The sequence below is a fragment of the Dasypus novemcinctus genome, chromosome 27 (assembly GCF_030445035.2).
Source record: "Dasypus novemcinctus isolate mDasNov1 chromosome 27, mDasNov1.1.hap2, whole genome shotgun sequence".
Taxonomy (NCBI): Eukaryota; Metazoa; Chordata; class Mammalia; order Cingulata; family Dasypodidae; genus Dasypus; species Dasypus novemcinctus.
Window position 1 is genome coordinate 10202720 of NC_080699.1, and position 13591 is coordinate 10216310.

At 38.0% G+C, this 13591-nt stretch overlaps 1 pseudogene; it reads left to right on the forward strand.

Annotated features, from left to right (window-relative positions):
* The first annotated feature begins 4534 nt into the window (after nt 1-4534).
* LOC101416219 (methylosome protein WDR77 pseudogene) lies at nt 4535-5522 on the forward strand (annotated as a pseudogene).
* Nucleotides 5523-13591: the final 8069 nt, after the last annotated feature.

A 13591-nucleotide genomic window follows, 5' to 3' on the forward strand; every position in this document is an offset into this window, starting at 1 on the left:
CTTATGAGAATGTTCATCTTAAACTCCATTGCTTTTAACTCTGGAAGGCTACCCCACTGGGGTATTATTAGTATCTTAATAAAGGAAGGAAAGAAAGAGGAAAAAAGAAAGAGAGATAAATAGAGATAGAGAAATGGAAAAATGGTGATCCCTTAAGGAAATAACTTTTCCCTGCAGATTTCTGCCTGTTCTTATTGCCTCTGCCTGGTACACCCCTTTCTACTTTGTTTCACTGATTTCTGGAAATGTTGACTCCACCTGGAAAGCTTTCATCTCTCTCTTGCAATGGCTGTGAGATAACCCTCTAATCCCTCTAAACCCTATGTTTAAGTCTATCCAAGCATGTATCATATGATATTGCGATTTGAATGTTTTCTCCATTAGGCTGTAAGCAAATTGAAGAAACCCATTTTCTCTCTTCCTTGCATCACCTGCATCTGTAACAGTGTCTGGAAGTAAGGTTTATAGAATGAATATATTAGTAATTCAGAATTATGATGACTGAACAAATGAATTGAATGGGAATTTGAAAAGAGCCTCCAAAGAAGTTAAGTGTAGAGCAGGCACGAAAGAGAATAGTTATCCCCCATTTCCAAAATTTCCATTCACTTTTAGTTCTGAATGACCCTGTGTCTTAGCAGAGTCCTTTAGGGGCCACTGAGCCTCACATTCAAGTTAAAGTCCCATTAAGTCACTCATCAGTGTTTTTGAAGTTTATTCTGATTTCTCATAACTTAGAAAGAGTAAAAACAATGCACTCCCAATACTAGCAAATGCCTTCTTTCCAGTGTAATAATTAAACTTTGTGATTTGCCAACTGGTGATTTTAAGCTATGTACATTCTTCCTTCTCTTTTTTCCTGTTTGAAGGCTCATGAGGACACCTACTTGTTGGGAAATATGAAATTGGGTAGAGTATAATTGCTTTCTTACTCTTCCCGATTCTCTCCAGGACCCTAAAAACAGATCTATAATATTAACCTGAGGTGGAGAAGGGAAGCAATTATTTTGATGGTCCAGGCTCAGGAAGTATAGCAGGAAACAAAGCCAGCTGTGCATTTTGAATTAACTCAAATTCCCACTGAGGAGCTTAAAGTAAGCAATGAAGAGGTAAAGTTTCTTAAGTGTATTTTTGAAACTCCTATCTATTTTAACTAACATCAATTAGGAAATCTAATCCCATGAGGGCCTACAAGATTGGGTTATAGTTGAAAAGTCAAAAGAAGGACTCTTTTTTTCTTTACTCCCATAGTGAAACATTTCCTAAAGAATGTTTTCTCCTCCTCTTCCTCTTTTGTCTTTTCTTACTCTTCCTTCTTTTTTCTCGTTTAAATATGCAAGCTCCCAAGAAATCTCATTAAATTACTAAAATATGAACAAGAAATATTATCAGTTCTCCCTGAGGATTATCCTTTCACCTCCCTCCTGCGAAGATTCCCTGCTGACATGAATTACACAGTGACATGTTAGACCATTCTAACTTTAATGGACTCTACTAGGAGCGAGATGGTTAAGTTCATGTGTTAACCTGGCTAGTTTATGGTGTCCAGTTGTTTGGTCAAACAACCATTGGCCTGATTGTTACTGTGAGAGTATTTCATGGACTTAAATCATTAGTCAATTGATTGCATCTGTGGCTGATTAGATTATATTCACAATCAACTAAGAAAATTGCCTTCAGCAATGAAAGAATTCTCATGCAATCAGTTGATTTCCTTGAAGGGAAAACTGATGATTTCAGCAATCAGAAAGAATTTCTATCTCTTCTTTAGCCAATCAACTTCTCCTGGGGAATTCATCTAAACTTTTGAAGTTCCCAAGTTACAGCCTGCTCTAGAGAATTTGGACTTGACAATCTCCATGATCACATAAACCAATTAGTATAGTAAATCTCTTCATATGTACAAGCATACATAATTATATATGTGTATGTCTATTTTTATACATACACACGCAAGGAATTAAAATACGTTTTACATCAAATTTCAGTTAAAATGATGGTAATGATGATATAGTAAAAAACAATTTTTGTAACTAATTTTGGATCTTATATCTGGACAAGATAGTTAAAGAAAAATGGGGAAAGGAAATGACTATAGATCTCTAAGAATAAAAGAATAAGGCATTCCTAAGCACTTGGAATAGATGCGCGCCTAACACTTGTCACTCTGAAAGTATGCGTGTTGAAGAATGAACACATCCTTTATTTATTTTTAAATATTTTTATTGTCTTTTTAAAAAAGATACATAGATCACACAAAATGTTACATTTGAAAATATAAGAGGTTCCCAAATACCCCACTCCACACCCCACTGCTCCCACATCAACAACCTCTTTCATCAGTGTGGCACATTCATTGCGTTTGATGAACACATTTTGGAGCAGCTACACTGCATGGTTTACATTGTAGCTTACTCTCTCCCCCAGTCCATTCAGTGGGTTATGGCAGGATATATAATGTCCAGCATCTGTCCCTGTAATATCATTCAGGACACCCCAAGTCCCCAAAATGCCCCCATATCACACCTCTTCTTCCCTCTCACTGCTCTCAGCAACTCCTGTGGCCACTGTCTCCACATCAATGATACAATTTCTTCCATTGTTAGAGTCACAATAGTTTTATAGTAGAATATCAGTAAGTCACTCTAATCCATACTCTATTCCTCCATCCTGTGGACCCTGGGATGGTGATGTCCACTCCACCTCTAAATCAAGATGGAGCTTAGATCCAACATGGCTGATGGATACAATTCTCCTGCTTACTTGCAGTTGTAGACACTCTTGGTTCCCTGGTGTGGTAGTCGACCATCCTCACCTCCCTGTTGGCTGACCTGGGAAAGTCCGAACCGGAGAGCAGGTGTTGCAACTCTGCTGAGACTCAGGGCCCAGCTGGCACATGGACAGTCCAGAGATTCAAGTCTCCTGAGCATACACCAACCCCAGTGCCAACCATAGGTTCAGTAAAAGTGACATAAGAGGTATTTGTATAGAGGTCACATCTGAGTCCAACTCCATCACACTCAGGAGCACAAATTCCAAAGTAGGGCCCACTGACAAGGCACTGAACTCTAGAGCCATCTTTCATGACCGCAGGGCCTTGGTGTCTCCGTGGCCCTCAGAAGCACCAGTATCTGGGGTGGTATCTACTTTGGCTGTCTCTGGGATCCTGCTGAGATGTGCATAAGCTAGACCCCTCTGATGACCTCCCAACTAACTTTGAAGTCTCTTAGCCATATAAACTCATTTGTCTACCATTTCCCCTTTTATTTTTTTGCCTTTTTTTTTGGTCTTTATTTGTTTTTTTTAATGTTACATTAAAAAAATATGAGGTCCCCATATACCCCCCACCCTACCCCCTCACCCCATAACAACAACCTCCTCCATCATCATGAGACATTCATTGCATTTGGTGAATACATCTCTGAGCACTGCTGTACCTCATGGTCAGTGGTCCACATCATAGCCCACACTCTCCCACAGTCCACCCAGTGTGCCATGGGAGGACATACAATGTCCAGTATCTGTCTCTGCAGCACCACCTGGGACAACTCCAACCCCTGAAAATGTTCCCACATCACATTTCTTCCTCCCACTCCCTACCCCCAGGAGCCACCATGGCCACTTTCTACACACCAATGCCACATTTTCTTTGATTATTAATCACAGTAGTTCATGAATAGAATATCAGTAAGTCCACTCTAATCCAGACTCTATTCCTCTATCCTGTGGACCTTAGAATGGTTGGGTCCACTCCACATCTTCCCCTTATAATCAAGTTCTTTTTATAGTTGCATCACCAGCTGGTGCTTGGTAGTAATCCCTTAGCACCAGGGAGACTCATCCCTGGGAGTCATGTCCCATGCTGGGGAGAAGGTAATGCATTGCATGCTGAGTTTGGCTTAGAGAGTGACCATATTTGAGCAACATGGAGGCTCTCAGGAGGTAACTCTTAGGCACCCTGCAGCTCTAGGCCTAGTTGAAATTTCAAGCACACAGGCTCATAAGCATAGTCATCAGTATCAAGGGCCCATCATTGGACCATCCTTCTTTAGTGGTCTTTGCCCTTGCACTTGGGGGATTGTTGCTGTTCCATTAGGGAATGCAACAGAGGCCCCAGGATGGGAACTCAGCACACCCTCAGTTGTCGTGTGTAACTCTACCTAATATGACAACACCCAAGAACATCTGAACATATCTATATACCCTATATGTATGCCCTAGAGAACTCCCTCCCACCCATGCATCCCCCATCAATAACACTCCACCCAGTGTTCTTCCCCTGCCAAAGTTGAGCCCCTCTGTGATCCAAAACTTCTTAAAAAATGGAGCCTATTATATGCCAAATTCAATTAGTAGGAAAATGAAATAGTAATGACAGGTTTAAAGATTAGAAATGGAATGCATAATAATTTAGAAAAACTAAAATAAAGTAAAAAATAAATTGGGGGGCAGTGCACCACGTGGGGATTGCAGCCGGGACTGAAGGCTGGGAGAATGTCTGGTTTGGGTCTAGGTTGGAGTTGGAACAGCAGAGATGAGGAAGGAAACGCCGCCTTCGCGGGTGCCCCTGGTGGCCCAGGAGGGGACCTTCGCCTGAATGCACCAGCCTGTATGGAGAGGCAGTTGCAGGCTGTGCGGTGCGGGTCGATTGGGTCGCTCCTCCTCAGGGCCTCAAGTCTCAGTGGCCGCTGCTGGGCTGGTTTTCTCTGGCTTTTCAAGGACCCTTGTGCCACCCCCAACAAAGGCTTCTGCTCCGCTGGAGTCCAGACAGAGGCTGGAGTGGCTGACCTCACTAGGGTTGGGGACAGAGGTATCCTAGTGGCTTCAGGTTCTGGTACTTTCGAATTGTGGGGGCTGCATGAGAATGAGACACTCATTGTCAGCAAGTTCCGCAAGTATGAGCACGATGACATTGTGTCTACCGTCAGTGTCCTGAGCGCTGGCACACAAGCTGTCAGCGGTAGCAAAGACTTCTGCGTTAAGATTTGGGGCCTTGTTCAACAGACTGTTCTGAACTCACACGGAGCTCAGTCTGGGCAGGTCACTTGAGTTGCCGCCTCTCCCCACAAGGACGCTGTGCTTCTTTTCTGCAGCGTGGACAATAGAATTTTCCTCTGGGACACCACTGTTCCAAGCCAGACTCACAGATGGGCTGCACTGCCTCTGGATTCCCCTACCTCACTGGCTTGGCATCCTCAGCAAAGTGAAGCCTTTGTCTTCGGTGGACACCAAAAGTGCAAGCCATGTCCTCAGTTCAACTGTGCACTCCCCGTGTGTCACTGGGCTGGTGTTCTCCACACACAGTATTCCCTTGCTGGCTTCTGTTAGTGAAGACTGCTCACTTGGTATGCTGGACTCTGGCCTTTCCAAGGTGTTTAGAAGCCATGCCCACAACGACTTTGTGAGAAGTCCCCCTCAATCGCTTCCTCCTTACCACAGTGGGCTGGGACCATCAGGTCATCTACCATATTGTGCCCACAGAACCTGTCCCAGTCCCTAGACTTAAGAACATTGCCAAGTAGATTGGACTTAAGGCAAAAACAAATCCCCTATGAGTATCCACATCCATTGGCTCTGTCCCTTCATATTGTGAAACAAGATAGGAGTCTTATATAGTATTTTTTTGTCTTTGTTTTTTTAATGTTACATTAAAAAAATATGAGGTCCCCATGTACCCCCCCCACCCCCTTCACCCCACTCCTCCCCCCATAACAACAACCTCCTCCATCATCATGAGACATTCATTGCATTTGGTGAATACATCTCTGAGCACTGCTGCACCTCATGGTCAATGGTCCACATCATAGCCCACACTCTCCCACAGTCCACAAGTGCGCCATGGGAGGACATACAATATCTGGTAACTGTCCCTGCAGCACCACCCAGGACAACTCCAACCCCCGAAAATGCCCCCACATCACATCTCTTCCTCCCACTCCCTACCCCCAGCAGCCACCATGGCCACTTTCTCCACACCAATGCCACATTTTCTTCGATTAATACTAATCACAATAGTTCATGAATAGAATATCAGTAAGTCCACTCTAATCCATACTCTATTCCTCCATGCTGTAGACCTTAGAATGGTTGTGTCCACTCCACATCTATATCAAGAGGGGACTTAGATTCCACATGGATGCTGGATGCAATTCTCCTGTTTTCAGTTGTAGGCACTCTTGGCTCCCTGGTGTGGGGGTTGACCTTCTTCACCTCCATGTTAGCTGAGTGAGGTAAGTTCAATAAACCAGAATGTATAAGTTTCAAGTCTGTTGAGGCTCAGGACCTGGCTATCACATGGTCAGTCCAGAATTCAGGTCCCCTGGGTATACATTAAACCCCAGCACCAACTACATTTCCAGTAAAAGTAACAGGAGAGGCTTGTGGACAAAGATCACATCTGAGTCCAGCTCCATCACACAGAAACACAAACTCCAAAGTAGGGACATGGCACTGAACTCCATCTGCCATGACCATAGAACCTGTGGGTCTCTGTAGCCCTCAGTAGAACCAATACCTGGGGTTGCATCTACTTTATCTGTCCCTGGGACTCTACTCAGGTGTGCATAAGGGTAACCCCTCTGATAACCTCCTGGCTCTTTTTGGAGACTCATAGCCATATAAACTCATTTGTCCTTCCCCTTTTCCTTTGATAGACTAGATCTACGCAGTTAACAAGTATTGTCTTTGAGCCTGGGGGTGGCTGGATTCTTGGATTCTATTGTCATAGGGAGAAAAAACTCTTGAAGATGGATATGTATGTGTGTCTGTCTGAATGTGTGTGTAGATAGCATTTTTGGTAGTGGTGAGAATAAAAACAAATATCCTGTTCCCATGTAGCTCTGTATGAGATAGTGACCTTATCTGGGACGGGTGTGGGATGTGGGCATTCCTGAATTGTTGGAGGCAGCTTTTTTTCTACTCATAGTGACAGGAGCACCTTTATTTATTTTTTTTATAGAACTTAATGTACTTGTATCGTAGGAAATACTCCCATTCATAAAAAGCCAGCCCAGATGACTTTTAGGTAGAGCCAGGATTCACTCACCACAGTTTGCATGTGTCTTGCTGTTCAGCTGAATTAGGAATCCATTTTTAGGCTGAACAAAATGAGTGTGGTTGGTGCCTTTGTAATACCTGTTGTCCCCCACCCCCCAATGAAGTTACGTATATGAGAGATGAGTGGGTATTTTTGCCATAGGTTAGATGCTACAGAAAAAAGTTTGGAGAAGATGGAGAGCTTAAGGGCATTCCAGTTAAGTTTGAAAACTGGCACAGACCATTGCAGAGACATCTCTCCCCCTTTGTCACCAGAAAACAGCCTGGGTCCAGACCTCTTATAACTATGGGGTCCTTTTCTCTAGATGTAGGAATTCTGAATGCTGTATTTGTGGACTTTGAAGATTTTCAATTCCAGCAGCAGGGAGAGAATCAGAAATAATGGTTGTGAAATAAGAAGTTTAGGTTTTGTTAACAAATAAATAAATAAATTAGGGTATTAAAAAATAAAAAAACATCATAAGCTTTTTTTTTTTTTTGATGTTTTGCCTTTCATTGCTGTAATAGTTATTGCCCTGTATGTACAGTGGCAAGGCAATATCTTCCATTTCTTCCTCAGTGTCTACATCCTTTTTTAAAAAACTTTTTTATTATGTCTTCAAAAAGGGTTTAGGTCACAGTAAAGTAATATATAGAAATACAAGGGACTCCCATATATGCAATATCAAACCCTTTCCCCCCTTCCTCAGCAATGACCTTTTTACATGTGGATGTTCCATTTGCTACCACTGATGTGCAGATATTGAAACATAGCTACCAACCATGGTTCCACTGTGGTTTAAATTATGGTTTATATTTTAGACTGTACACTTTTATAAATTTTTGATTACATTATGATTTACATTATGGTTTACATTTTAGACTATACACTTTTATATATTTGTGGTGAAATTTAACATGGCCTGTGCCCATCATTGCAGGATCATGCAGAACACTTCCATTGGCCCCCAGTTACCCCCTTTTCCATCTGTCTTTTCCTCCCTCCCCCCTCTTGGGGCCCAATGTGACAAGCAAGCTTCACTGCCTGAAGGACAAGATTCATAGATACTTGCAGCAATGCTGGGGGCTTGACACACTAGTCTGTCCCCCATTGGGAGCCACCCATGCTCTCGAGAGACACCCTCCCTTCTGTTTGAGAACATCAGGCCTCCCCAGGATGGGGACATGACACCTTTATTGATGGTGAACTCTGGGCCTTCTTTTTAGGGACCCGGCGAAAGAACTTCTTTCCCATTGTCTCTTTCACTTGTCCTAGATACTGGCTGTTGTATTCTTTTCACAGGGAAATGTCTATCTTGATCTGAGGCAAAACATTATCTGTAAATAAAGTGACATTTCTGATATATATAAATGATTCTTTGAATATCATTGGGCAGGATGTGATATTGTTCAGAAACTTGCTATCATTTGGACTTTTGAGTTATTTTTAATCTTATTACTAACGGAAATATGTTTATATATTTATTTTTTACTAGAAGAGGTAGACTTTTGCATTAAATAGGCTAATTAAATACTTTAACAATTTTTGTATGTATGTTTTATGTGTATATGGCTATATATATGATGGTAAAAACAGATGCAATTTAAGTATGTCATATATTCTGTTAATTGATTATTTTATAACACTTAAGCTTGATTTTCTGCATAGGAATGAATTAAAACATTTTGTTTTAGATTAGGATTTTAATTTCAAAGGGCTAAAATAATATAATTATGATTTATTATTTTACAAAATAAGCAGTCCTCTGTATTTGAAGTAACATAGACTTGAGGCCAAATACCTGGGTGTTTATCTAACTTTTATATGTGACCACTGACAACTGATTTTTTTTTTCTGAGACTCATTTTCCTTATCTGCAAAATGGAAATTATACAAATCATATCTTAGTCTGTTTCATAGGGTCGTAGAATCAGTCAAATGCAACTGTGTATGCTAAAAGCATATGCATACTAAATTGTTAAGTAATTTCATGGTGTTATTATTGTTTCAAATAATAAAGGTAAAATATGGAAGCTATATCTTGGTTTGAAGAATTGCATTTCTTCTTTCAGGAGTCAAAATTAAGAAGCATCTGTAAACAGGATAAGACTCTAGAACTATGAATAAATGGCTAGTTCAATTTAATGTAATTTACTTTAGGGAGAAAGTGTATGTGCTTGCTTTTATGCCATCCACTGTAGTGGTGATAGTTTTGTGCTTCAAGGAGTTTATACATAGTTGTTGGTAGAGCACGGTTTATCTCCATAAACCACTTAGAAAATGATGTTAGTAGATTAATAATAATAATGATAATACCGTAACTGGTTTAAAACCAAACAGCTTTATGGTTTAGTCTCTGCTTTAACCTACAGTACAATAAGTATCAATCCAGAAAATAAGAATAATTGAAAGCCCCTCAAAACATCATTCAATTCTCTTATAGAATGTCAGAGGGTTTCCAATTAGCAGCCTTTGGCAAAGGCTAAAAATCTTTTATTTTCTATCCCTTTCTCAATCTCCCACAAACTGCCTAGTCCACCCTCTCCTAATCTTCCTTATTCACTCTCAAACCTGCATGCAAACCTCTGTCTATGATATGCAGCACAGAGAGCTCCTCTGGCTTTCTTTTTGTCTCCAAATCACAGATTATGAACATCCCTCTAGCATCTATGGTTTCTTTAGTTTACTTTCCACCTTTCCATCATCTCTCTCTCTCTCTCTCCCTCTTTTTCTCTATATTGCTCTTTTTCTATCAGTTGAGGCTGTTTCTTGCCAAATCAAATTGATAGAGAAATACAAATGTTGTCAATGTCCTTTAATGTATTCGTGAAGCTTTATACATCTTTAATGATGGAATTAACATACAGAATACAATTAAACAAGAGTGATTGTATGATTTTCCCCCAATATTGCCATGAGTCACTATGATTAACCTTCCTTTTTGTTAAATTTGAAATTGCCTTGTACAAGTGTCAGGATAGATGAGGATATAAATTAGAGTTAATCAAATTATAAGGTCTTCCTAAATGTTTTTTTATGTGACTGGTGATTTATCAAATTATTCTGAAAAACTGAAGCTGAAACACAGTGACTGGAGTCACGTTTCTACCTGAGGCAAGCATCCTTGTCTAGTTCAATGCGGACATTTATAAGAAATAGTATAAAGTATTTTATTCTCATTGGTATTTTTTCAAATTTGTATCATAAAACACCAACATTCTATTTGCAAAAAAGACAAGCTATATTTGCAGAGTAAAATGAAGCAAAAAATATGGTTTATTCCCATAAAGTTAATAAAATCATCAATATTTATTTTTTCCTTTTTCATTACCTACGTGAACCAGGCTAAAATTATTTTAACCTACCTCTATCTAATATGTTCAGTATTCTGAGTGGCTTCAACTTTTATCTTTTAAAAATGTCTTTTTATCTCTAAGGACATGAAATGAAAACTCACATGTGATTATAAATGCACAAGTGACACACACATACATATATATATATATATATATATATTATACTATAATTTATTATATTTGATGATGATTAGGAGAATTGGACGCTGCCTCACATTAGTAAAAGTAAAGTGAGTATAGAAATTGTGCATAGAAATTTGGCTTCATGTATCTGGAACTTTAAGCATACTCATAATCTGCATTTAGTTTCTATTCAGACATACAGTAATCTAGAAAGAGCATCACTTCCACCTTTATAATAAAAAAGTAAAACAAATTGAAAATGCATGAGTTTTCTTGACTCCAACTTGGTGAAAATCTAAGGAGAGCCAGATGCCTGCAGGGACTGGGTTACTTGGTATATACACAACCAGTAAGAAAATTGAAATTACAAATTAAAAGCAAACAAAACAATTTAACTTACAAAAACAAAAAAATAAACGGCATACTTAGGTGTAAATCTAACACATTATGTGCAGGATTTATAGAGTGGCCATGTAAGCAATTTAAACATTCCAGTTAAACAGATTGTTAGATTGAACTACAAAGCAAGATCCAACTGTATATTCTTTATAAAACAACCACTTTATATATAAATACAGAGACCAGTATAAGTAGCAGAATGGGGAAAAAAATGCTCCTAGCAACCACTAACCAAATAAAGCTGGAATAACTATAATAATATTAGACAAATTAGATTTTAGAACAAGGCATAGCACCAGAGATAAAGAAGTATGATACATGGTGATAAAGAAGTCCACTCTCCAATTAGACATAATAATTCTAAATGTGTATGCACCAAACGACAGGACTTCAAAATACACAAAGGAAAAAGTAAAAGAAGAAAAAGGATAAATAGACAAATCCAAAATTATTGTTGAGACATCAAGTCTTACCTGCTAACTGATATATTTTGTAAACTGAAAATCAAGAAGGTTATAGAGAATTTGGAAAACACTACCAACCAGTTGACCTTATAGGCATTTAGAGAACATCGCTCCCAGACTCAAAACCACAGAATGCATACTCTGCTGTGCACCTGGAACATTCATGAAAACTGACCAAATTTTGGGTGATAAGTCAAAGTTCAACAAATTTAGGGTAGAAGTAATACCAAACATGTTATTGGACAATATCAGAATTACACTAGAAATCCATAACAGAAATATATCTGGAAAATCTCCAAATATTTGGAACTTAAACATATAATTCTAAATATCCAATGGGTCCAATAGGAAATCTCAAAGGAAATTTTAAAAATATCTTGAACTGAACAAAATGAAAATACTTTATATCAAAATTTTTAGGCTGCAGCTAAGGTAGTGTTTAGAAAGAAAGTTTTCACATTTAGGGTGTATATTTATAGGATTTGTTAAAAGATGCAAGGTGAATGTAAAAAATCAAATGCATTTCTATATACTAACAAATAGAACTCCAAATTTTATATATATATCACGTTTACAATGGCACCAAAACCAGAAATACTTTGTTTAAATTAAACAAAATAGGTGAAAGACCTATGTGCTGAAAACAATAAAACTCTAATAAATAAAAGACTCAAAGACTGAAAAGGGTAGCCTAGGGATGTAAATGTCAGTTGAAAGAAAGCTAGAGAAAAATCTAGGGACTAAATAACATGGTGAACCCAGAAGTTGATCAGAATTGTGTTTAATTACAAATGAAGGAATGTCCTTCCATGAACTAGATTGGATGTCTATCCCTATTGCAGGGTTGTGGAAATGTGGAGAAGCATGGGAAAAACACAATTAATGTAACCTATAGACTGTTGTTAACAGCAATATTGTAATATTCTTGCATCAATGCCAAAGATGTACTGTGTTAATAATAGGAGGGTATGGAAAAAATATGCTAAATGTATGCTATGGATCATAGTTTGTGGTAATAGTCTGATGATATTATCTCATAATTCGTAACAAATGTTCCACAATGATGTGATGTGTTTGTGGAGGGTTGTTGTATGGTAGTTCTATGCATGTGCATGATTATTTTGTAAGTTCATAACTTCGGTAATAAAAATATATTAAAAAAAGAAGACCCAAATAATTGGGAAGATATATCATATTTATGGATAAGAAAACTCAGTATTTTAAGATATCAATTCTTCCACATTTTCTATAAATTCAACTCAATACCAATAAAAATTATAGCATGCTTTTAATTTTGTTTATATGATAGACCTATTCTAAAATTTTTATCAAAAGTTTAAAGAACTAGAGGAGCCAAAAAATTTATGAGATAAAGAACAAATTGTGGGACAAAATATCTGGTTTCAAGATTTACAATAAACTAATTTAATTAAGAGAATGTGATGGCAAAAGGATGGACACAGACCAATGAAGCAGAGTATAGAATCCAGAAATAGGCCATAAAAATTATGATCAATTGAGTATTGATAAAGTTTCCAAGGCAGTATTAAATGTAGAAAGAATAGTCTTTTAAAAAATACTGCTGGAACAATTAGATGTCCATTTGCAAGAACATTAACCTTGACCTATTCAAGGTCTTCAAATATAGAAATTAACTCACATTAGATCATAGACCCAAATGGTAAATGTAACCTTTAAAACATGTTGAAGAAAACAGTAGGAAAAATACATGCTGCTGTGCATAAAGAAAAAAAAAATTAGATGCAATACCAAATGCACAATCCAGAAAAGAAAAAAAATCATAAATTTGACTTCACAAAAATTAATACTTTTACTCTGTGAAAAACAGTTAAGAGAATGAAGAATATATGCCAAAATGGAAAGAAAATATTTACAAGCATTTCTGATAAAGAGCTGTATCCAAAATATATAAACAATATTCTCCAAAATAAAACAAATAACCCAGTTTTGAAAATGATTAAGGAGATAAATATACATTTTACCAAAAAAGATATATGGATGGCAAGTAATTACATGAAAAGATGCTCAACATCATTGGTTGTTAAGGAGATGGAAATTAAAACTACAATGACAAACCACTCTGCCCTTTTTAGAATGGCTAAATTCAGCAAAATCTTAGTAATTCCAAATCCTGGAAAGTTTGTAAAACAATTGAAAGTCATGTTTTGTGGTGAAAATACAAAATGGTTTTC